At 32.9% G+C, this 25,741-nt stretch overlaps 1 long non-coding RNA gene across 2 annotated transcripts in view; it reads left to right on the top strand.

Annotated features, from left to right (window-relative positions):
* Window positions 1-25,741, top strand: part of LOC113247903 (uncharacterized) — a 378,815-nt gene that overhangs the window by 121,506 nt on the left and 231,568 nt on the right. For both annotated transcript variants that reach the window (XR_007188762.2, XR_008957362.1), the window contains exon 3: window positions 13,857-13,976. This is a non-coding gene — a long non-coding RNA (uncharacterized LOC113247903). The remainder of the gene's footprint in view (window positions 1-13,856; window positions 13,977-25,741) is intronic.

Below are 25,741 nucleotides of genomic sequence, written 5' to 3'. Positions count from 1 at the left end.
TCAATGTTTTTTTTTTTTTTTTAAGATTTTATTTATTTATTCGACAGAGATAGAGACAGCCAGTGAGAGAGGGAACACAAGCAGGGGGAGTGGGAGAGGAAGAAGCAGGCTCATAGCGGAGGAGCCTGATGTGGGGCTCGATCCCGTAACGCCGGGATCACGCCCTGAGCCGAAGGCAGACGATTAACCACTGTGCCACCCAGGTGCCCCTAATGGTTTTTAATACATGCACAAAGGTGTGGAACTTTGTTATATAATTCCAGAATATTTTCCTCACCCTAATAAAGAGATCAAATACCCATTAGTATCACTATCTCTTCCAGTCTCCCAGCTCAACCTCTATCTTTAATCTATTGTTTTCCTCTCTTGATTTGCTTGTTTTGAACATTTCATGTTAATGGAATCATATAATATATGATCTTTTGTATTTGTATTCTTTCACTTAGCATGATGTTTTCAAGATTTATCCATGTTCTAGTAGATATTTGTTATTTTTTATGGCTAAAATATTGCATGGATACACCGCATTGGTTTATCCTTTCATCAATTGATTGACATTATCAATTATTGGCATCTTATTAATACAGCTATAAATATTCGTGTACAGGTTTTTGTGTGGACTTGCATTTTCAGTTTTCCTGGGCATATATACATAGAAGGATGGTATACTTCTGGGTTATACAGTATTTTAAGTTCATCTTTTTGAGGAATTGTCCAGCTGTTTTCCAAAGCAACTAAATTATTTCACATTCCTACCACCAATATATGACCATCCCAATTTTTACATGATAGCTAAAACTCTCTATTTTCTGTCTTCTTAATTAGAGACGTTCCTCTGGTGTAAGAAGTGATATCTCATTGAGGTTTTAATTTGCATTTGTCTAATGACTAATAACGTTGAGCAACTTTTTGTGCTTTGTGGCCATATGTATAAATCAAGAGAACTACATTAATATAGTTATGTTAATTATATTAAGTTATATTAATATAATCATATCTATTACCCACATAACTATATTAACATAATAGGATATAATTATTAATAAAATATGTTAACTAATACAATTATATTTACTGTATATTAAATAGTGGACATATAGAGGGGTATGTGTGTGTGTTTTTACATATATGATGCAGCTATTCAAATCCTTTGCCCTTTTCTTCATTAAATAAATTTGACATGTAACATTGTATAAGTTTAAGTGTACAGCATGTTGCTTTGATATATTTGTATTTGTAATATAATTGCCAATACAGTGATATTGTTACTATATTACATAATTATAGTATAATATAGTGTATATTATAGACAATAATAGTATAAAATATAGAATAAAAATAGTATAATAAATATAGACAATAATATCATCAATAATATTGTCTATATTTATTATGTTATACCTTAGATGTCTATGGTTTATTTACTACTCACTTATCCCCTACCTTCGTCCCCCGGTAAACACCATTTGTACTTTTTTTTTTTTTTACAAGTTTAACATTTTTAGATTCCACCTGTAAGTGATATCATACAGTACTTATCTTTTTCTGTCTGACTTATCTTGCCTAGCGTAGTGTACTCCAGGTCCATTCATATTGTCATCAATGGGAGGCTATCCTCCTTTTTCATAGGCTGAATAATATTCATTGTGTATATATACCACATCTTTTTTATTCATTCAGCCATTGATGGGCATTTGGGTTTTTTCCTTATCTTGGCCATTATGAATAATGTTTCAGTAAACATGGGAGCGTATATATTGCAGAGAAACCCTGTTTTCATTTCCTTTGGTTATATACTCAGAAGTGTAATTGCTAGATCATAGGGTAGATCTATTTTTAACTTTTTTATTTTTAATTTTTTTAAAAGATTTTATTTATTTGTCAGAGAGAGAGAGACAGTGCACAAGCAGGGGAGTGGCAGGCAGAGAGAGAAGCAGGCTCCCCACTGAGGAGAGAGCTGGATGTGGGCTCGACCTGAGCCAATAGCATATGTTTAACCAATTAAGCCACCCAGGCATCCCTAGTTTTAATTTTTTGAGGAACCTCCATATTGTTTTCCATAGTGGCTGGACCATTTTACATTCCTGCCCAAACTGTATAGGGTTTCCCTTCACATCCTTACCAGTGCTTGTTGTCTCTTATCTTCTGAACATTCTAACAGGTATGAGGTGATATCTTGTTTGGTTTTGATTTGTATTTCCCCGATGATTAATGATGTTGAATATCTCATCATGCATCTGTTGACCATTTTGATGTCCTCTTTGGAAAAATGTTCATTTAGTTTTGCACATTTTCTTTTCTTTTTTTTTTTTTTAAGATTTTATTTATTTATTTGACAGAGAGATAGCACAAGTAGGCAGAGCAGCAGACAGAGGGAGAGGGAGAAGCAGGCTCTCTGCTGAGCAAGGAGCCTGATGCAGGGCTCAATCCCAGGACCCGGAGATCATGATCTGAGCCAAAGGCAGCCGCTTAACTGACTGAGCCACCCAGGCGCCCCTGCACATTTTCTTTAAATTGGGTTGTTTGGATGTTGTTATTGACTGAGGTCTATATATATTTTGGATATTAACCAAATATATGGTTTGCAAAAATTTTCTCACATTATGTTGGTTGTTTATATATGTATTTTTATTTTTTATCTTTGTTTTACTTCATTTATACTCATTTTATTTTTTCCTTTGCAGTGCAGAAACTTTTGAGTTTGATGTCTCATTTATTAATTTTTGATTTTGTGGTTTGTGCTTTTAACATCATGTCCAAGTAAGGATTGCCAAGACTAATATCAACGAACATCTTCCCTACATTTTTTTCTAGAAGTTTTATAGCAGTAGGTTTTATGTTGAGTGATGTTTGGAATTAATTTTTGTGTGTGATATGAGATGGAGTCTAATTTTATTTTTCTGCATGTGTTTCTCTGGTTTTCCAACACCATTTGTTGAAGACATTATCCTTTTCCCATTGGGTATTTTTGGCTCTCTTGTTGAATATTTGTTGACCATATATGCTGAGATTTAATCTTGGCTCTCTGTTCTGTTCCACTAGTTGCTGTGTTTGTTTTGTGCAAGTACCATATGCTTTAATACCATGGCTTTGTAGTATAGTTTGAAATCTAGAAGCATGATACCTCTGACTTTCTTTTTTCTCAGCATTGCTTTGGCTATATGGGGTCTTTTGTGGCTCCACACAAATTTTAGTGTTGTTTCTTCTACTTTGTGAAGAATGCCTTTGGTCTTTTGATGGGGTTTGCATTGAAACTGTCCCTCTCTTTGGGTAGTGTAGCCACCTTAACAGTACTAATTCTCCGTGAACACGAATGTGTTCCCCTTCGTATCTTCTTCAATTTCTTTCATTAAAGTCTTACAGTTTGTGTGTGTGTGTGTGTGTGTGTGTGTGTGTGTGCGTGTGTGTGTGTGTGCAGACCTTCTACTTCCTTGGTTAAATTTATTCCTAAGTATTTTGTTGTTTTTGATGCTATTGTGAGTGGGATAGTCTTCTTTCTTTTTCAGTTGCTTCATCACTAATGTAAAAGAATGTAATTTATTTCTGCATGTTGATTTTGTATCCTGCTACTTTACTGAAGTTGATGAATTCCAACTATTTTTTATTTACTTCTGGGGATTTTTCTATAAATAAGATCATAATATCAGCAAATAGTGACAATTTTACTTCTTCCTTTCCAATGTGGATGCCTTTTATTTCTCTGTCTTACGTAATTGCTCTGGTTAGGACTTCTAGTACAATATTCAATAGGAATGGTGAAAGTGGGCATCCTTATCTTGTTCCTAATCTTAGGAAAGACACTTTCAGTTTTTCCCCATTAAGTATGTTAGTGTTGGGTTGTTGTATATGGCTTTTATTATGTTCACATATGTTCCTTCTATACCCAATCTGTTAAGGCTTTTATCATGAAAGAATATTGTATTTTGTCAAATACTTTTTCTATATGTATTGAGATGATCATGCAATTTTTATCTTTCATTTTATTAATATGATGTATTATATTTACTTATTTAGTGTGTTGAACCATCCTTGCATCTCAGGGTTAAATCTCACTTGGTCATGGTATAGAATCCTTTAATGTCTTCTTAAATTGTTTTCAAATATTTTGTTGAGAATTTTTGCATTTATATCCATTAGGACTCTTGGTCTTACAGTTTCCTTGTAGCATTCTTTGGAATCAATATTACCAAAGTCATACTGCTTTGTAGACTAAATTTAGAAGTGTTCTCTCCTCCTTGATATTTTGGAAGAGTTTGAGGAGAATTGGTATTAATTTATTAAATGTTTGGTAGAGGAGCATCTGGGTGGCTTAGTCAGTTAAGCATCCAACTATTGATTTTGGCTCAGGTCATGATCTCAGGGTCATGAGATCAAGGCTTACATTGGGCTCCATGCTGAGCATGGACTCTGCTTAAGAGTCTCTTTCTCTCTCCCTCTGCCCCTACCCAACTCATGCACATGTGTGTTTGCACTCTCTGTCTCTCTCTTTGTATCTTAAAAATAAAATAAAATAAAGTAAAATAAAACTAACTAAATAAATGTTTGGTAGAATTATCCAGGGAATCCATCTGGTCCTAAGAGTTTTCTGTGCTACAAGCTTTTTGGTTACTGATTTGATCTCTTTATTCATTATTGGTCTGTTCAGATTTTCTGTTTCTTCCTGATTCAGTCTTGGTAGGCTATGTGTTTCTAGAAATTTATCATTTTCTTCTAAGTTACATAATTTTTGGCACATAATTATTCATAGTTGTCCTCATGATTCTATATATTTCTGTAATATCAGTTGTAATGTCTCCTCTTTTATTGCTAATTTTAGTTATTTGAATCTTCTTTCTTTTTCTTAGTCTAGCTAACAGTTTGTCAAATTTATTTATCTTTTCAGTGAAACACCTCTTAGCTTTGTGGATCCTCTCTCTTGTTTTTCTGTTCTCTAATTTATTTGCACTCTGATCTATATTATTTCCTTCCTTCTGCTAATTTGGGCTTAATTTGTCTTTATTTTTCTAATTTCTTGAGGTCTAAATTTTGGTTTTTTATTTGAGATCTTTCTAGTTTTATAATATGTGCATGTATTACTATAAATTTTCCTCTCAGAACTGCTTTAGCTGTGTCCCACAATATTTGTTATGTTGTATTTCCATTTTTATTTCTTTCAAGATAATTTTTCAGGTCCCTTTTAATTTCTTCTTTGACCAGTAGTTGTTTAGAAGTGTGTTTGTGTGTTTTCCACATATATGTGTATCTTCTCACTTTCCTTTTGTTATTGATTTCTGGTATTGTGGTCAGAGAAGATAGTTGGTCTGATTTCAGTGATGTTAATTTGCTAATATTTGATTTGTGGTCTATCTTGTAATGTATGTTGGAGACTGTTTCATGTTTACTTGAGAAGAATGTGTACTCTGCTGCTGTTGGTTGGAATGTTCTTTATATGCCTATGAAGTCCATTTTCTAAAGTATGATTAAAATTCAGCCTTTCCTTGTTGATTTTCACTGGACAATCTATCCATTGCTGATGGTGAAGTATTGATTTACCTAACAATGATTGTGTTGTTGTTTTTTAATTCTCCCTTAAGATCTGTTATTATTTGCTTAATATATTTTGATGCTCTGGTGCTGGGAGCATATATATTTACAATTGTTATAACTTTTTGAGGTACTCATCCTTTTATCATTACATAATGACCTTTGTTTCTTGTTACCCTTTTTGGCTTGAAGTATATTTTGTCTGATATAAGTATGACTCTTTTGGTTTCTGTTTGCTTGGAATATCATCTTCCATCTTTTATTTTTAGCCTAGTTGTGTCTTCAAAGCTGAAATGAGTCTCTATAGACAGCATATATTTGGGTCTCATTTTTTTTTATCCATCCAGGCTCTCTGTGACTTTTGATTTGTGAGTTCAATTCATGCATCATGCACATTTACGGTTGATTATTAGTATGTAGGGATTTACTACTGCCATCTTATCTTTTGCCTTCTGATTGTTCTGTCTTTCCATCATTCATTTTTCCTTCTGTTTCTGTCTGACTTTGTAAGTTGTTGGTGTGCCATGGTGACTTGCTCAGTTTCCTCTTTTTTGTTTCCTCTCTCTGCTCTAGATTTTTTCTTTGAGGTTACCATGAAGTATACAGAAAACATCTGATAGGTAAAATAGTCTTTTTCTGCTGAGAGCTACTTACGTTCATTTGCCTGTAAAAGTTCTATTATTTTATCCTTACCATTTTATATTTTATTTCATCAATTATCTCTTTTTATGTTGTGATTTCATTGCCAAGTTGTAGTAGCTATAGTTATTTTTCATGTGTTTTTCCTTTAACCTTTATACTATAGTTAAGAGTTTAAATATACTCTTCTAAAAAATAGTAACAGATTTCTAATTCTGTTTATCATCTTAACTGGAGTTTTGTGTACTTTTGTCTTTGTCTTTCATCTCGAAGGTCTCTTTTCAAAATGTATTTTAAGGCAGGTCTCGTGGTGGTGAACTCCATCAGCGTTTTGTCTGTCTGGGAAAGCCTTTATTTCTCCTTTAATATTAAGGGATAACTTTGCTGGATAGACTAGTCTTGGCTGGTAGGTTTTATCTTTTAATATTTTGAATATTTCATTTCACGCTCTCATGGCATGTAGTGTTTCTGCTGAGAAATCTGCCAATAGCTTAAGGATGGGGGATATTCCTTTATTTCTTACCATCTTTATTTCCCTGGCTGCTTTTAACTTTATTTAACATTGACTTTTTAACAATTTAATGTAATATGTCTTGGAGAAGATCTTTTCGCATTGAAATAATGTGTTCTATTAGCTTCATGGACTTGTATATCCAGTTCCTTCCTCAAGTTTGGAAAATTCTCAGTTATTATTGCTTTAAATACACTCTCTGCTCCCTTCCTGTCTTCTCCTTCTAGTATACCCATTAAAATTATGTTTGCTCTTTTGACAGAGTCAAATAGTTCTTATAGGGTTCTTCACTTTTTAAATCCTAGTTGTCTCTCCTCTTACACCTGAATCATTTCTGTATTTTCTATCTTCGAGCTCCCTTATTCTCTCTTCCATCTTATCTGCTGTACTTCCAATACATTATAATGCATTCTTCATATTACTTGCTGAGTTCTTCACCTCCACAATTTCTGTTTGGTTCTTCCTTGGAATTTCAATTTCTTTGATAAAAGACTCCTTATGTGCATTAATTTTACTACTGGGATCATTGTATTGCCTTTCTGAGTTTTCGTGTAGGTCCTGAATCTCTTCTTTACATCTCTTCATTTGAATTATTTTTCAGACTGTAATAATCCATGTTTTTGCGTTCAGTTGATGGAAATTGTCTTTTTCTTTTTGTAATACCATATTAGAATTTTTCATAGTGTCTGATGAAAAGTGCCTCTGCTGCAGAACTTGAAATAGTAAAAATCTTTCTTATTTAGGAAAGGTTTTGCTTACTTTGATTAAAACAGTTCAACAATTTGGTAATTAGAAGCCTTCCTCTTGTTTGCCAGAAGGTGGCACTATAGCACAAGCTTTTTGTTTCACTTAACAGCACTGACTGGCTGTTAGGGTTGGAGTGTGAGGAGACAAAACACAACACAACACAACAAAACAAAGCAAAACAAAACAACACCTCTCAGAAGGGCGGAAAAGTGGTAGAAAAGTGGAGGAAGGTATATACTTAACAGTTGGGGTTTTTGATATTCTCCAGGCCTGGTAGCTGGATCCTCTATCTTTGAGTGGGCCGTCCTCTTGCCAGATTCTTGGGGCAGACAATAGGAAACACTGTACTTCAGTTCTCTTTATCTGTCCACTTTCCTTTCCTCTTCTTCCCCCCAGCCACTGAAGTCTCTCCTCAGAGCAATGAGTTCCACCAGCTACAGCTACGGTACACATGGCTAGACAGATCCCCACTAACTCTGCCTCCTCTTCCAGAGAGGCCATGCTGGCCTGCTGCCAGCTTTGTCTCTGCCATCTCTCACTCTGCAGCCCCTTCTGAAGTCAAATCCACCTGTACCTTCAGGTGCACAGCTGGATGGATTTCTTGGGTATCCTAGTATGCTGTGCAGAGGGCACTCATTTTTGGTTGTGGATGTCCAATTCATTGTAAACTGAAGGGGAGAGAAAACAAATGATTTATATTGCCATGATGGTAACATCTCCCTGCCTGTTTTTAATTGGGCTATTTAATTGGGTGATTTGATTTTTTCTTGTTGTTGTTGTTTTTGTTTTGTTTTGTTTTAATAAGAGTTCTTTATATATTCTGGATACTAGTCCTTTATTAAATAATGATTTTCAAACATTTTCCCTTATGTTGTGAACTGTTTTTCTTGTTCTTTGAGTACAGTTTTAGGTTTGATCTTTTTTTTTTTCTGATCATATTTTTCTATTTCTAACTTTCATTAAAGCTTGCTTGTCTTAATACATTAAATTGATTTCACAATCCACTAATGTAAGGATATCTGCATTTTCACACACACAAACACACAAAACAGTTTTATAGAAAACATTTAGAAGCTTTTGTTTATTAAGACCATCATGAAAGTAAATATGCATAGCAGATACACAGGACTAAACTCTTAGTCATTCTAAAAAATTAAGGGTTCAGAGAGATGTGAAAGAAAAATAGGAGACTAAGGACACAAGTTAGTGGTAACCAAGAGAAAATAATGTTCTAGGAGTCAAACTTTGAGAGTTTCAATAAAAAATGCAGCATCAACTGTATTAAAATTTTGACAAATTAGATGAGAACTTAGAAGTGATCATCTTTCCTTTTCAGATATTCATGATCACCACAATTTACATAATTCCCTTAGTAGACTAGAAGCAAAAAACCCCCAAAATATTAGTCATGGTGTCAGATTTGTTATGTTATAGCTTCACATAATATATTGCTATTTTACCATGAATTGTCCTTGTAATTTATTTCTATATTTAATTTTGCTGAACTGATAGGTTTTCCACCCTTTCCTTTCATACTGTGTGGCAGAAGGAATTATTTTCAAGTTTGATGGGCATCTTTTTTTTTTTGGACATTTTTTAGGAGGTTGATAACTGGTAACTTGCTTTGTGGCTTCTATATCGTGATTAGCAATGGTGACAAAAATATAAACCTAACAGTATCATTTGTCAGATTGTAGTTCTTTTTAACTACCTTTCATAGGTTCCATTTTCATCACACAGAAAGCCCATGAGCTACACCTAGTAATAAGCAAGATTTATTTATCTTTTAAATAAATCAAAGAAATAATATTTTGCAGGGAGAAGTAGAGGGAAGCTTTAGCCAGGTAAAAATTATAAAAACAAAACAACAAAACAGAACAAATCTGGTTGGTATTCTTGGGTCATATTCCTGTCTGTGGCACTGATCTATGTTTCTCTGCAGTGCCTCTCACTATGGAAGTTAGGCACTCAACAGAAATATTGAACTGTAAAAATAATAAATGGGTAGTGAAACTCCTTCCCTATCTTTAGTATATAGTGCCTGTGTCAAGTTGAACACTGAAGGGATTGAGCTCCACAGGCTTGTGAGTACAGGTAAAAGTTGGTTAAAGCTGATGAAATCTAATTCATGTATCGTTTTTTAAACTTTTTCCGTGCCTCTTTTCCAACTGTTTTGGGGAATGGAACTAATGGGAAAATCACAAACTAGTGCTATCTTATATCAAGAGCTATTTTATTTTAGGGAAAGAGATATAGTTACGCTATTTAGATCAATGGAATAAATAATTCTACTAACTTTAAGAGAAATTTAGGCTTTTTAATATCTAGATTTAAAGATGACTGGTACTGAGAGCTTTCTGTTAGTGTTACTTGCCAAAATTAAACAGGTTCTTTGCTCAAATTCTCAAGAAAACTATGAAAGAGAGTAAACATAGTGAAACTTATTGGAGGAGTGGGAGGTGCACATTTTTTCCAATATGACATGAGCTAATGTGATATCGGAAGCAGTTAGAATCAAGATGAGTATTATTGGAGAATCATAGTCAACTCTATCTGGCAGTCAGATATAGCACAGCTATAACTTTCATATAAAATTCTGTGCCAACCACAAATAAAAAAGGTCAGCAAGATCTAAGTAATCCATTAATAACTAATAGAAGCTCTTCATTAACAGCATTTTTTTTCCTTTTAGCAAAAGCATGACATAGTGAGAGTTATAAGACATAAGTTCACTAACAAATGTAGGCAAAAACACTCATGTTCTATTTCCAGTCTTTACACAGTGATAATCAAGTCTAGATCCCTTTAGGCTACAGATCTGAAAACTATGCAAATGACCTCCATTAGTTTAATTTAATAGGTATATTTATGATGGGCTGGATTAACTGCTTGTTGAATTTTAATAATAATTTTTTAAGTCTGTTAGTGTCATAAAAATAAAAATTCTAAAGAAGCTTTAAATATTCAGGTTGGACCATCAAAGAACATGCAGTCATGCAAGAAATTTGGATTTGGAAGAGCAGTAACTATACACATCACCATGTACCTATTTGTGATGTTCTATTTGTAACATTTGTTTTGCCTGGAGTTATAGTTGTTGGTTTATTATTTAAATACCATGTGTTTCTAGTTTAATACCGTATACCAGGCACATAGTTAAAGATATTTCAATCTCTAATTTTCACAAAATCCTATGTTGTAGTTTAAGAATTTGACATATGCTTCTTATGGCCCGTACCCTATATTAGGGGTAGTAATACAGTAATGAGCAAAAATAGACCTGGTCTCTACCCCAGTAAAGTCATCATCATAATGAACTAGATAGAAATTAATAAAAATCATAAAATTACCTGAACCTTAAAGATTTAAAATAAATCTCCCCAAATTACACATTTTGTAAGGTTAAACAAAGAGAAAAACCCAGTCTGTAACTACGCATTATGGTATAGTTCCACTTCCATTGAACAGTCATTGTGTTCATTGTAAGGATAAAGCAAAATCCAATTTCTCAACTTTATAAATGTGTTTATTTTAAAAGAAAAATTTGAAATTTAGTCCTTCTATATCAAAGCATTAAAACAAATTTTTCTAATCATTTTAATAATGCTTAGATACAAATTCTTAATGTTTGTCATACATTATTAAAAGTCAGTATTTGGTATTTATAGCTGGTGAAATTTTTTCTTGCCCCCAGCTTCACATAATAAAATAAATTTCAGTTTATGTATTTAATCTAACAATAGGGGCCAATCAATTTCAAATTTGTATTAGAGTAAGCTAGGATATTCTGTTATTATGATAAATAAGACACATTTTTTTCGGCGAATGAAGATAGGTTATTTCTCTAGCATGTCAAAAATCACATGTGGGTCAAGATGTTCTCTAAGTGTTCACTCCATTATCCAGTTTTTATCTTGTGGCACTATCATTATTAATGATATGACATGGACAGTTTTGCATGGTATTTTGTGGTGAAGCCTAAGAGTAATATCTCACTTGCTCCAGTCACACTGGCCAAAACCCAGTCACATGATTTTAAACTTAGTGTAAGTGAGTTTGGTAAGTGAGTGTAAGTAAGTGAGAACATTGCATAAATATGTGTAAGTGAGTGTAAGTGAGAACACTATATAAATGTGTTCGTGTGTCTAGAAAGAAAAATATAACAAAATTTGAGACATGGCATTTCCATTTCAACTGAATGTTTTGGTAACATTGGTAAGGATCATCAGCTTTTGAAAAATTATTTTATATACATTCCTATTACAATAACAAATGAATAACTATTATTTTTTTAGATTTTATTTATTTGAAAGAGAGAGAGCAAGAGTGGGGCAAGGAGCAGAGGGAGAGAGAGAGAGAAGCAGACTCCTTGTTGTGCAGGGAGCCCCATGGGGCTCCATCCTAGGACCCTGGGATTGTGACCTGAGTGAAGGCAGATGCTTAAACGACTAAGCCACCCAGACACCCCAAAAGGAATAATCATTTTACAATTATTTGGTTTTTGTATTCTCAATCACTCTGAAACAGTGGTTACTACATAATATTTGTGATTCAACTATGCAAAATAAATAAAGCTGAAATGTAGGGAAAAAAACTGGCCAAAGATAATATAGATATAAAGAACTTTCTGAAAGTTCACTTAGCAGACAAGGCACTAATCTGGCCACATATATCAGAACTGAAATATTCCAAGGTATATTATGGTTTTATCTGAGAAGAATGAATGAGCCAGAACAGCACAACTCTAAAAGAGCCAGCTACTTTTCCCAATTTGATCCTCTTTGGATGTGGAGCATATATACAGACTACCAATCAATATTTGATTTTGTTGTTATTGTATTCATCCATAATTGTTTTGCCACTGTGATTTATTACATATGAACTTCAATGGAATTTCCCCAGATGATGAAGTGGGTTTTTTTCTCTTTAATTTACATATATCTAAAGAAACGTCTAGAATTTCTAAATGTTGAAATATTTCAGATAAATTTATATATAAATATATGTCAATAAAATATTCCAGATGGAAGCACATAAGAGGACTTAGCTATTTGCTGTTGATATTTGTAGTACTTGGTTAGCCAAGAAACTCAAATTTTACCAAGTTAAAAATTAAATAGAATTTACTGATAATTTTATTATTAATTTCCCTAAATGCATTTTAGAAAAGTACTGGCCATCCCTAAGTGAATAGATAACTGAAATACTATTTTCATATTTGTTTCATTCGTATTTATATTTGTCCATACAGTACAATACCATATTGAAGATAATAACATCTGTGACTTAAATTTATGTATGTCAACATGGGAACACCTTAATAATACAAAGTTTACTAAAAAGAGGTCACTTAATGATACATGAAAAAAACATAATTTATGTAAGGTTTTAAAATATTTAGTTCCAATATTGATAGATGTAAAATAAGTATTATCCTGGTCACCTGAGGTTTGTAGATGAATGTGAATTGAACCCAGGATGAGCACCAAAGCAGACTTTAAATTTAATTGAATATTTTATTTCATAGGTATAAAAAAGTAGTACACAAGTTAATGAGTATAAATTATGAATTATGGATAAACATCTCTTTGGTTTATTTTTTTGTAATTTTTCTATATTTAAAAAATTCTTCTTTTTAAGAAAATGTTGCAAGATACCCTTCCAAAAAATATTTACTTGTGATTTTATGAAAATACTTTTATGTGATACATGTTGGTACTAAAGGAACTTTGGTTAAAATTCTCTATATAATTGCAGCCTCAAAATGATCTTTGTTAAAGTGAAAGGTATTAACATATTACAAATCCATTTCTAAGAATTCTGGCCAACAAGTGGAAGTTTCAAACATCTCTGTGTCTACCGCCACAGAAGATGACAATCAGGTGGAGGAGAAGTGTGTATTGAGTTTTGTATATTTTAAGAGATTAAAGCTATTGAAGTTGTAACAATAAAACTAGCATGAGCAAATAAGCTGACTTATTCTTACCATTAGATGAAAGAATCTAATTTAGTGTGAATAGACTCTGTGGATTGAAGAGTAATGGAAGAGAAATATTTGGGAGACTTTTTATCTTTTAAAGTAGGTTGGAGCGAGAGTGTATTAACTGAGGTCAAAGAGAAGAGAAATTGTCAGCCTTGCTAATTTTGAAGACAGGTCTTTGCTCCCTGAGAGAACAGCCATCTGGTGAAGAGATACTTTTTATCATATTACAATCCTTTAATTTAGTACCTTGCTCAGGAGTGTGAAGTTATTACTAACATTATGATTAATAATATTTCTGAACACCTATGAAGATTTGAGCATTGATATGTTAAGCAAAATACATGTAGGTAAGACTGAGCAAAGGAAACTGTTACTATTTGCCTCAAAGACTTGAGAGGGGTGTGTGTGTGTGTGTGTGTGTGTGTAAAACACTTGTTTTAATCTGTTTTTCAGATCTGTGAACTGAAGTTCTAAAATGTTAAAGAACTTAATCATAGTCACATATAGAAACCTGCAGAGCTGAACGTAATTCTGGATCTCGACTCACCAGGAAACCCATCCTCAAATTCAAAGGTAATTTATCAGCTAATCAAAATTTGCTTAAAAACAGTTTAAACAAAATTGAGGTGAGAAATCATGCTATGAATCATGGATTAATATAGAGGTAGATTTCTTTGTTTTTTTAAAGATGTACATTATGTATAGCAGGATATAATGGGAAGAATGTGGACGCTGGTATGAGGGATTCATGTTAGAATCCCTGAAAATTAATTTTTCATCTGACTCTCAGATCTCAGCTTTCTAGTCATTAAAACAGATGATGCAAACCGTTAACTCAAAAGATTATAATAGAGGTCTAAATGTATAAATATATGCCATTCAACCTACATATCAATAAAATTTAGCTAAACAGTAGAAATAAAAGTAGAATACAGTCCGAGACATTTATTTTTAACTTTTCCTCAAGACATTCTTGACCCCAACCCTCCTTAATATTTTTCTTTTTAAGGATATTAGTCCTGGTGTAAGTTCTGAGACTTCACATTGCCCTAATTTTATTGAAAATATAAGCCATTTTTAACCTAGTGTGAAAAAGTCTAAGAACCAAAAAAGTCAGGATTAGAAGAATTGTGTTCATAAGTAAACTTGTATATTTATAATCTCACTTTTACTTTTAAATAGGAACTTCATAAACCTGTCTACAGATAGAGGAATCAGAAAAGCATTGTCAGTTTCCTGCTTTATCACTAATTCATTGTTATGGGTACAAGCTACTAAATTATCCTTTCCCTATTTTTGGTTTTGCTACATCTTGAAAAGCAGCAATTAAACAAAAACTTTTTCTATACCCCTTAACTCTGTTAGATTGATATTTTTTTCCTTTTCCAAGAAAATTACTTTGGTTTCCATACACATGAAATCACCATTCATTTAAAGCTTTAAAAAAATCTTCTGCCAATTTACATACAATTCTTAATGTTTACTATCATTTAGGATAGATTAATTCTCCAAACCTCTACATTGCCACAACAATGAAGAAAGATGATCTGAGTGGTAGTTAATTTTTTTTCAAAGTTATTTTAGGAGTTTTCTTTTTCATGGTCTAACTTAAAATATTTTTAGAGGAAATAGATGTTAGAATAGAGACAGATTGAGGAAGGAGGTTACTAGAGTCTTGAACTCAAGGGCACAGAAGTGATAGGGACATTGTCTGAGCAACACAAGCTAGAATGAGACAGAACAGCTGGGCCACCTCGGCTGTGTCTGAGCTTGTCTAGCAGACTTCTTTTATATTCTGCTTGTAACCAGGTGGGTGGGACAGATTATAAAGAATTCTGATGACAGATATTTTTCCAGGTGATTTGACCAAATAGGCATTTTTTAGAGGATGTCTTGCAGTCTTCAAAAAGAGAACTAGTGAGAGATAGGAAGGCTATTAGTAGTCAAATATAGATAGATAGATATCTCAAATATTTAAATAAATATATAATAAAGATATAAATATATATAACTGATATTCCCTGAAGTGAGGCTTTTCATTTTTCCCTGTGCAAATCGTAACATTTTATAAGTATCTTTATTCCCTATTACCACGTCCAGATAGTTACTTGTCCAACTTCATACAGATTTTTCTTCAGATGAAGTTTATGAAATCTTATTATACCATTCCCTTCTTTTTTTGTAATAGTCATGTAATGTGATACTGTCTTCGTTTCTCAAACACATATTCATTGAGGATTTTGGTGACATACTCCTCCTTGTTACTAAAAGCCTTATTGTCATTTAACATGACTTAGTGTTCATACCAATGGCCTAATCAAAATATTAGCTCCAGTGCCTCTTGATCTCGACAATTCTCCAATTAATAAATTCATTTCCAAACCCAGATACAGAATTTTTCATCATTCCCTGGAAAATTTGTAACAGGATTGATTAATATCTATGGGATCCCTCTTGTAACTATAACAGTTTAATAGCTTTACTGAGATATAGTTAACATATAATAAACTACATATATGTAATATATAATATGTGATAAATTTTGACATATGTAAGCATAATAAAAATATCACCACAGTGAAGATAATGAACGTATCCATCACCCTTAAAAGTTTCCTCGTGTCTCTTTGTAATCCCCATTTCTCTTGACCATCCCCATTCCTGTGTCTCAGGAAATCACTTACCTGTTTTCGGTCCCTACATATTAGTTGGCATATTCTAGGATTTTATATAATTGGAATTATATGTCCTTTTGGGGGGGAAGGGGTCTGTCTGCTTTTATTCAGCAGAATTGTCTTGAGATTCAACATGTTATTATGTGTACAGATAGCACATTTCCTTTTTTTGTTGAGTGACATCCCATTGGATAATGTGCCACAGTTTCTTAATCCTTTCACATCCTGATGGACATTTGCTTTCTTTATAGTTTTGGCTCCTAGGCACAAAGTTGTTAGGAACATTCATATATAAATCTTTTAAGGGACATATGCTTGGTTTTATCTTATGTAAATACCTAGGAATGAAGTGGGTACATGTATGGTAAATTGATTTTTAATTTTCTAAGAAATTGTTGGCTGTGTTTTCCAAAATGGCTGTATTACATTCCCCCAGCAGTATATGAGATTTGCAGTTTCTCTATGTGCCTTGCCATAACTTAATTTTTGTTTCTTTGATTTATCTGGTGAATTGCATTAATTCAGTTTTTTAAACCAAACTTGCTTTCTTGGCAATAAAACCCATTTTGTCATGCTGTACTGTTACATTTGATAAATTGCCAAAAGCCTAGAATTAGTAAATTGGATTTGATAAATTTTGTTAATTTTTGTAATTATGTTCATGAGCAATACTCTGTTTGATGTCTTTTTTCTTGTTTTGGCATATGGATAGGATAGCCTCATAGGATGAATTGAGGTATATTTGTCTCTAAAAGAGTTTGTATAGAATTGATATTATTTTCTTCCTTAAATATTTGATAGAATTCACTAGTGAAGCCGTGTAGGTCTGAAGTTTTCTTATGGAAAAGATTTTAAATACAAGTTAAATTTCTTTTACTGGTAAGAGACTATTCAAGGAATTTATTACTTTGTTCATAGCATTTGATAGTTTGTATCATCCAAGCAATTTGACTCTTTCATCTAGTTGTTGAAATTATTGGGAAACATTTGTTCATAATATCTTCCCCTTTTTAAAAGTATTGTGTAGACGTGTAGTAATATGCAGTAAAGCACGTAATACACATGAGAAGATGTGTAGTAACGCTACTTCTTTCATTAATGATTCTGGAAATTTGTGTCCTCTGGATTTATTTGTTAACTTCTTTCTTTTTTCCTCCTTGTCTCCCTTCTTCCCTTCTTCTCTTCTCTTCTCTCTGTTTCTTTTACATTCTGGCTAGAGATTTATCAGATTTATTGATCTCACAGAATTTACTTTTGGTTCCATTGATTTTTCTTCTTTTTTCTTTGTTTTCAGTATCATTGATTTCTGCTCTGACATTTATTGTTTCTTTTTATTGCTTATTTCATGATTTTCCTTTCTTTTTCTACATTCTCAAATAGGAACTGAAGTAATTGATTTATGCTTTTCGTTTTTAATAGAAATTTAGTGTTCGAATTTTTTACTAGGGCTAATTAATACCCTACAAATTTTAATGATTTTATATTTATTTTGTTCTAGATATTCTCTAATTTGTTTTTCTTTCACCCTTGAATTATTTAGAACTATGTCCTTTAAATTCCAAATATCCAGATTTTTCTATTATATTTTCCCCATGATTTCTAATTTAATTCTTTTGTGGTCAACAGAAATGTTTTGTGTTACATGACTCAATTAAAGTTGATTGACATTAGATTAGGTTTATTGAACAAAACATATCTCACTTGTTAAATATGCATGGATATTTGAAAAAAAATAGTATAATCTGCTGTTAGGTGAGATGCTTTATAAATAGCAGTTAGGTGAATTGATTGACAATGTTGCTCAAGTCTTCTGTATCCTTACTGATTTTCTGTCATATCAGTTATTCCGAGGAGTATTGAAATCTTTAACTACATCTGTGGATTTTCTATGTCCTTGGCTGAAACTACTTTTTTGCTTTATGCGATTTGAAGCTTTGTTAATACGTGCATAAATATTTTGGATTGTTAGGTTCTCATTATGAAATTACCTTTTTATCATTATAAAATGACTTTTCTTATTACTTTCATTATTCTTTGCTCCAAAATTTAATTTTTCTAACATACATATAGGCATTCTAGTTTCTTTTGATTAATGTCCTTATGGTATATTGTTATTCCATCATTTTAGCCTATGTGATTCTTTATACTTAAATGGATATTTAGAGGCAGCATATAGTTGGATTTTGCTTTTTTGTATTCAATCTAATAACTTCTGGCATTTGATGTAGTGTTTGTCATTTATATTTAACATGATTATTGATACGATGTTTAATATTGAATAGTTCTATATAGTTTCTGTTAATTCCACTTATTCTTGTTTCTCTTTCCATATTTTCTGGATTTCTTTTAAGTAATTTACCACATTTTACAATTCAATTTAACTTCTTTGCTGGTTTATTAGGTACAACATATTGTTCTGTTATTTTAGTGGTTGCTTTTGGTCAGTAGTATGTATCTTTTACTTATAGTCTATTTCTAACATTGTATAAGAATATTAAAGTAGTGGGGCACCTGGGTGGCACAGCGGTTAAGCGTCTGCCTTCGGCTCAGGGCATGATCCCGGCGTTGGGGGATCGAGCCCCACATCAGGCTCCTCCGCTATGAGCCTGCTTCTTCCTCTCCCACTCCCCCTGCTTGTGTTCCCTCTCTCGCTGGCTGTCTCTTTCTCTGTCAAATAAATAAATAAAATCTTTAAGAAAAAAAAAAGAATATTAAAGTAGTATTTAATTATCTCCTCTAGGCTTCCATGCTTTTGTAGTAATACATTTTACTTCTATATAAGTTATAAGCCCCAAATTTCTTATTTTGCAGACATTTTATTTAGATGAGAAAGCATTCTAAAGTGTTAACATGATTTCCTCCCCATCTTCTTCCTCTTCTTCCCTTTTCTTTTTCTTCTTGTAATTTGGAATATGAAAGCTTTAGTGTCTGAGTACACACAGAAGGAAAAAAAGAATAAAACATAAAACTTTGGCTCTGATTAGCTCTGGAATTATCAGAGCTGAGTGATGGTCTCTAATATGTTATTTTTTTGCCAGAGCTACAAAGGGATAAGGATACTGACCTCTTCTGAGGTCCCCCATTATTTTAGACCTTGGGGGAAAAAATTCTGTTTATCTACAATGTTAGTGTTCTTGGTAGAAATTTTTATTCAATTTTACCATATGTTTTTACTTTTATTTTCTGATTTTAATTCTGTGGTTATCATCCCTTTTGGGTGTTCTGTTACATTTTACACGGTACTTTATTTATCATCATTGCTTAGTAAATCTATAAGAGACTGCATTTTCTTAAATGACCTTTATTTTTTCATTTGAAATTTGTAGTTTTATTGTTACTGAAGGATAACTTTAACACACACTTATGGATTATTTTAATACGTGTATACATAGGAATGATAGCATCAGTAAAGTGAATAGATTTGAGCAAACCTCAAACTTTTAAAAGGCCCCAATCTATCACAACATTTATCCACTTCAGAGTTATAGGTGTTTATTATTAGTAAGAGTTGTGCTCTGTACCTTCATGGATATTAATGATGCAGATTTTTAAAAGGAATTCCATTATTATTTCCATTATGAACTTCAAAGGTACTGATACCTATTCTGCATGCAGTGTCAATAGCAATAAACAGTGACAGTCATATCTTTACTGTAACCTATCAAACTGTGGTTTCAAGTTGTCAAAATATTTTTAATATATACCTCATAGCTGATTAAGTGCAGTCTTATTTCCATAATTTAAAGATGTTTTACTGAATATTTAATTCATACCAGGTTATGTGCTAAAAGCAGGAGGTATAACAATGAACAAGAAAAATACATTAACTTCTCTTAGGAGCTGGAGGTTTGGATGGGCATTTGCTTATTTTATTTATTTTTTTCTTCCTAAGTCTTAGCATATTGTATTTTGTTGGCTCATTCTAACTATTAAGACACTAGAATTTACACAAAACTTTGGTTAGCACTGACTTTCAAGATGAAATTCATCCCCGAAATAATTTGTGTGGTTTGAAGGAAGTTATAAACAAAGGCTGATAATTGGCACATTCTCAGCTAATATCATCTAATATTTTTCTGATAATTTATAATTTTACTATTTATATAAGCATTGATATAATGTTGCTTGATGGAGAAGATAACATTGTAGATCGAGAAAATGTGATCCAAGAAAAAAACCATATCTATAAAATCAAAATAATCTCACCCTTTCCCAATTTAAATAAAATAAAGAAACTATCAGTTAAATACCAGTAATGTTCCCTCTCTTTTCTGTATTTGAAAACAAATGAAGCAGTTCATCTGGTATTATTGTGCAAGCAGGCCAAAAATGTTCTATCTCTTTCATAGTTTAAAAAGCAAAAACTTAAAGGGATATTCAAAACAATCTTTTCCATCATTTTCAATATTAAGTTACAGTGGCGGACCTTACATTGATAAATTGCCCCATGTATAACCTGCTCCATTTGTAGCTCAGGGAAATTGGATAATATAATATCATTATATATATGGAAGAAAAATCATACCTTCTTATCTCCCATAGAATCTATAAACTATTCTATAAACACAATTACATTTTTCCATTGATTTCCCTGAACTCTCTCTAGGGTCAGTCTTATTTTTATTCTGAGGAGACAATTTGACCTCTTGTTTTCCAGAGTTACTTGGAAGAGTAATAGTTACTCTTCACATTATACTCCTTCCTTGCCAATGAAGGTTTTGATTAAATAATTTATTTAAAATGTGATAGGTGATAAATTTTGAAATGCATGGAGACCAATGCATACCTAACCAGGGAAAGAAAGATTTCCACTCTCCTTTGAGGACTAGGCCATTCTCTTAATTGACAATCTAGTATCACTTCTTACATTTCCTGTGGAAATAAACCATTAACAAGAAATAAAAATGAATAGGAGAAGAGTCATTTAACATAAACAGCATCAAAAATACAATGAGATTAAACTACCATGAAAAGTTTCAAATCACATATTCAGATGTGAATTTTTTTTTCTGTAATTTATATTGGTTTCTGAATCTGCCCTGAGGTTTCCTCTGCATATTGGCAATAAATATCATTATTAGAAGATTTCTTGTTTCCTCAGCCATTTTTTTAAATGTTTTTTTATTATATTATGTTAGTCGCCATACAGTACATCCCAGGTTTCTGATGTAAAGTTCGATGATTCATTAGTTGCGTATAACACCCAGTGCACCATGCAATACGTGCCCTCCTTACTACCCATCACCAGTCTATCCCATTCCCCACCTCCCTCCCCTCTGAAGCCCTCGGTTTGTTTCTCAGAGTCCATAGTCTCTCATGCTTCATTCCCCCTTCTGATTACCCCCCTTTCTTTATCCCTTTCTTCCCCTCCTCAGCCATTTCACATTTAAACTGGCAATTCAGAATTTTCTCCTAGACCTAAATACAAGTCCTCTTTGGGGCTTCTATCTCTGCCATGCTTTTCAGAGCTACCAGAAACAAGCCACCCTTGAAGTACCCCTCAACTATGCTGATTCTGTTGTCCTTATATTGTGCCAACATGGGAAACTCTGGGAGCAAACACTTCTCAGAGTATCAGATAGGAAATTTTTTACAGGTCATATGATCCTCAAATTACAAATTGTATCCAGATGTTTAACATCTCCACACTTGTGTATTTAAACTGGAATAGGTAAATGGACCAGGTAGAGAAAGACTTTTATAGAACCTTTCAATATCTAACTTCGTCTCTCTTCTTCTAACAAAAAGGTCAGTATCTAGGATGGAGGAAAAGAGAAGTGTTTATTTAAGCAAAATAGGAATGGAGGAGGGAGAACTGGATGTTTTAAATAAGATTCTGCCAAAATCTCTTTGTCTCACACATGGATTATGGGTTTTATCTTAAAGCTAAGAATACCATTAATTTTCTGTTACATGGAAATCTGTATTAAGGGAAATTAAAGACTTATATGTTACTGTTCAGAGGAGAGCCATGGGACCAAAAGGACGGGGGATAGATGATATGGAGAATGATCCATTAATATTTCACAATTTCATCCTGATGATAATAAAAAAAATAACTGAACTAAACACAAGATTTCAGTTTATTGCAATTTGTTCTTTTGGGAGACTAGGTAAGAGAAAACTCCTAATAGTTAGTGGTTAAATTTCTAGACACAATTCTTGGTGCAATATTTTAAGTAGAAAAAGATAGCCCTGTGGAGATACCTGTAGATCCCATAATCTGAAAAGCAATGCAAATTATCAACCTGTAATTTGACAAGGCAGACTTGGAGCTTCCCATTGGATCCAATGGAATCAAGATCAGTGTCTCCCTGACTTTGTACTCTTTCAAAACTTAACATCTCCTTCTGCTCTGCTCTTTTCTTTTGCCAGAGGCCATTGTGCTTTAATTTATTTTAGACTTTAATTCAGCTTATTTTAGAAAATTTCCTGGCATTTGGAATCTTTAAAAAAATATGGCTTTTCCCTCCCTTGTCTTATTTGAATGTTCTCAGCTTCTACATGTTTTAATAGAGTTACAATAAATCATATCCAAATCTATTTCATCCTCTGATTCCAAGAGAATCCTCCCATAAGTGTAGGTACCAAGTAGAATTAATGTTTTCAACATTTCAAATTGAGAAGTATGCAAATCATTTTTGTTTAATATAGTTTTTAAATTTCTCCAAATTCTTTTATCAACTCCTTCTTTGTCCCTAGAAACAAAAGTAATTGAAAGCTTCCCAAATTTTCTTTATGTTTCACTCATTAGCATGAATTTAAATCTGTCCAATTTTGCGGGGTTCAAGGAATGTCCTTTAAAACTTCTAAATTCATGATCCTTGAGGACTGCAGAATGAGAGAATGGCATAAATGAGTAGCATCAGAGAAGCGCAAAATTTTAAGTAATTGCTTATCTAAAACTGAACATCTCCATGCTCAGCTATAGTCAATAAAATTTGGGATTTCTACCCTAATAATGTACAGCTGGAGATTTAGCCAGTCATGAACTTGACAGCAGGCTTCCTTAAAGGCCAGGATTTCAACATGTAGTTAACATTTTTGTCAACTTTTGCATCTCCTTTATTCTATTGTGTTTTTCTTTTTTTCTGATTCTAAGCCATCTGTTCCTCTATCAGAAGCCAAGAGGCTAAAAAAGATTCTCTTGCTTAATGACAGCCCCCAAATGTCATGACACTGCAGAATTGCAGGGATGAGTATTGCATATATCAGAGTGGTGGTCTAAAAAAACAATGAAATAACCAGAAAATGTAAAGAAGCTTGAGAAATAATATCCAAAGAATTTTTTTCCCCAAAATTACTAAGAAACAAGGTACAGATCAGTCATAACATAAATTCGTCATTCAATAAGAGTGACAGTGGGATGTTTCCTATATAGTAAAGTGTGGCTTTTTCAGCATGATCGATAATCTAGTCCACGCAAGCTGGAAGCAATAACCAGCCACCTCGTGGAAATGTATAAAGTATCTTTGTCAGATTTTTCAAGCCATAGAGATCCATCTGCTAATGTGGAAAATCAGTGTCATGAATGTAAGAACTTCATAGTTTTTACACAGAAACATGTTCAGGACCACAATTTTGGCTTCTGACAAGCAGAGACTCATACTACATAAGGCTGGCCATAGGCCAATAAGGTAACACACGCTGGACTCAAAGTAAAAATTAATGTCTGTCACACACTAGCTTTCATGGAGAGATGCTCTTCTATCAGAACAGATGGCATGCCATGATTCAACTTTCTGTGCCTCCATTTCACAGATTTTCCCTTTTTTAACTCATTCTGGCTCTGTGTATGTGTGTGAATATGTGTTTGTCTACTTATTCAGTAGGTAAAGGCCTCATGTAACCGTCTTTGTGGCTCTGTGATGGCCCATTGTACACCAATGACAGCAAACCTGTATATAGAATTAGCCCTGATGATGGTCATCCCAGATTTATTTTTTTCCAAATGTATGATAAATTATGATATAAAACTTGACCTTCTCATCCAAAGCTTGTTAGTTACAACCTCACCCATTACATATTGAATACATTTGCATTTCCTTAGTAACTGCAACACATGAAAATTTTCCTTTTGTTTTAAAAGTTCTATCTCCAAAAGCCATTGAACCTTTTCAAGGATTACCATGGTTCCTGTATCAACACAATAGCTGTGACCTTTCGTGGCCGACTTTTAAAGCTAGTTAACTTTATAAAAAATAATTCAATAAAAATAAAATCTTTCAGGGCGCCTGGGTGGCACAGTGAGTTGAGCATCTAACTGTTGGTTTTGGCTCAGGCTGTGATCTCAGAATCATGAGATTGAGCCCCTCTGGGGCTCTCTCCTTCTCCTGCCCCTCCCTCCCCACTCTCTATCTCTAAAATAAATAAAAACAAATCTTTAAAAAATAAATAAAATCTTTAACTCATCTGGTTTGATAAAAATGCGTTATCATAGGCATGTAGTAAATGAAGGCTTTTACTTGAAAGATTTCTTTCTAGTCATTAGCATGAAAAAGTAAATCAAAGAGTACAAATATTTTACTTCTAAAACCTCTTGCATCTTTCTAAGGTAACTATTGGATTTTATAATACGAAAGCCATGTGGTATTTAATAATTTTCAGTTTCTAAAAGGATACTGCGTTTTAGTTTTTGTATGATAGTGCTCTTAGTTCAGATGAGTGTAATGGAAAATATTAAAATAATTTAATCATTAGGCTATAAACTTTAATTTTTTAAAAAATTTGAATTTTAATTGCTTTTTGGTAGTAAAATATTTTAAATTTATTTTATATCTAATTATATCAATATAAAATTGATAGTTGTAGAACAAGATATATGCATATTATAAAAATTGGGTGAAACACTTTTTCTATTGTATCTCTAATTTTTTTTTAAAGATTTTATTTATTTATTTGACAGAGATAGAGACAGCAAGCGAGAGAGGGAACACAAGCAGGGGGAGTAGGAGAGGAAGAAGCAGGCTCATAGCGGAGGAGCCTGATGTGGGGCTCGATCCCAGAACGCCGGGATCACGCCCTGAGTCAAAGGCAGATGCTTAACCGCTGTGCCACCCAGGCGCCCCCGTATCTCTAATTTTTTGAGTATAAGAGTCTTCAAAAGCATAAAATAATTCATATTTATTTTGAGAGGTCTTTGTATTCACTGTATGGTTTATTACATAAAATGTAGGCCAGTTTGTTGTTGAAATAGTATTTTGGCAGGTCTAGCACTCTAATAAATTATTTACTTGAACACAAAAAGACATAATTTCTCCTCATCAAAGATGCATTAAATCAATTTCTTTTTCAAAAACAACCAATTAGCATGATACTATTGGTATCATAGGTATTACTATAGGTAATGTTTTCTTGTCACTGTCTCACGGACAGAAATTTGTCCTCCTCACCTACGTTTGCCTTTCTTTTCTTGACTACCTTGCAGTTACCAAATACACTCTATTTAAAGCTAGGAAAATAATTCTTAATTATCATCATTATAAAACCAGATTTTAAAAGAAATAGTGATTACCCACCATCTGCAAATATACTCAAGCTGTCAAAAAAATCTGTGAAAGACTCCGCTATACAGTATTTCAATTACTGTAGGAAAGAGGATTTGGTCAAAGGTATCTATTTATTTAGACCTAGGCATTTAAAATTAACATAGAATATATATAA

Source organism: Ursus arctos, unplaced genomic scaffold (assembly GCF_023065955.2).
Source record: "Ursus arctos isolate Adak ecotype North America unplaced genomic scaffold, UrsArc2.0 scaffold_4, whole genome shotgun sequence".
Taxonomy (NCBI): Eukaryota; Metazoa; Chordata; class Mammalia; order Carnivora; family Ursidae; genus Ursus; species Ursus arctos.
Note: the sequence above shows the minus strand (reverse complement) of the source record. Positions and strands in the feature narration are given on the sequence as shown.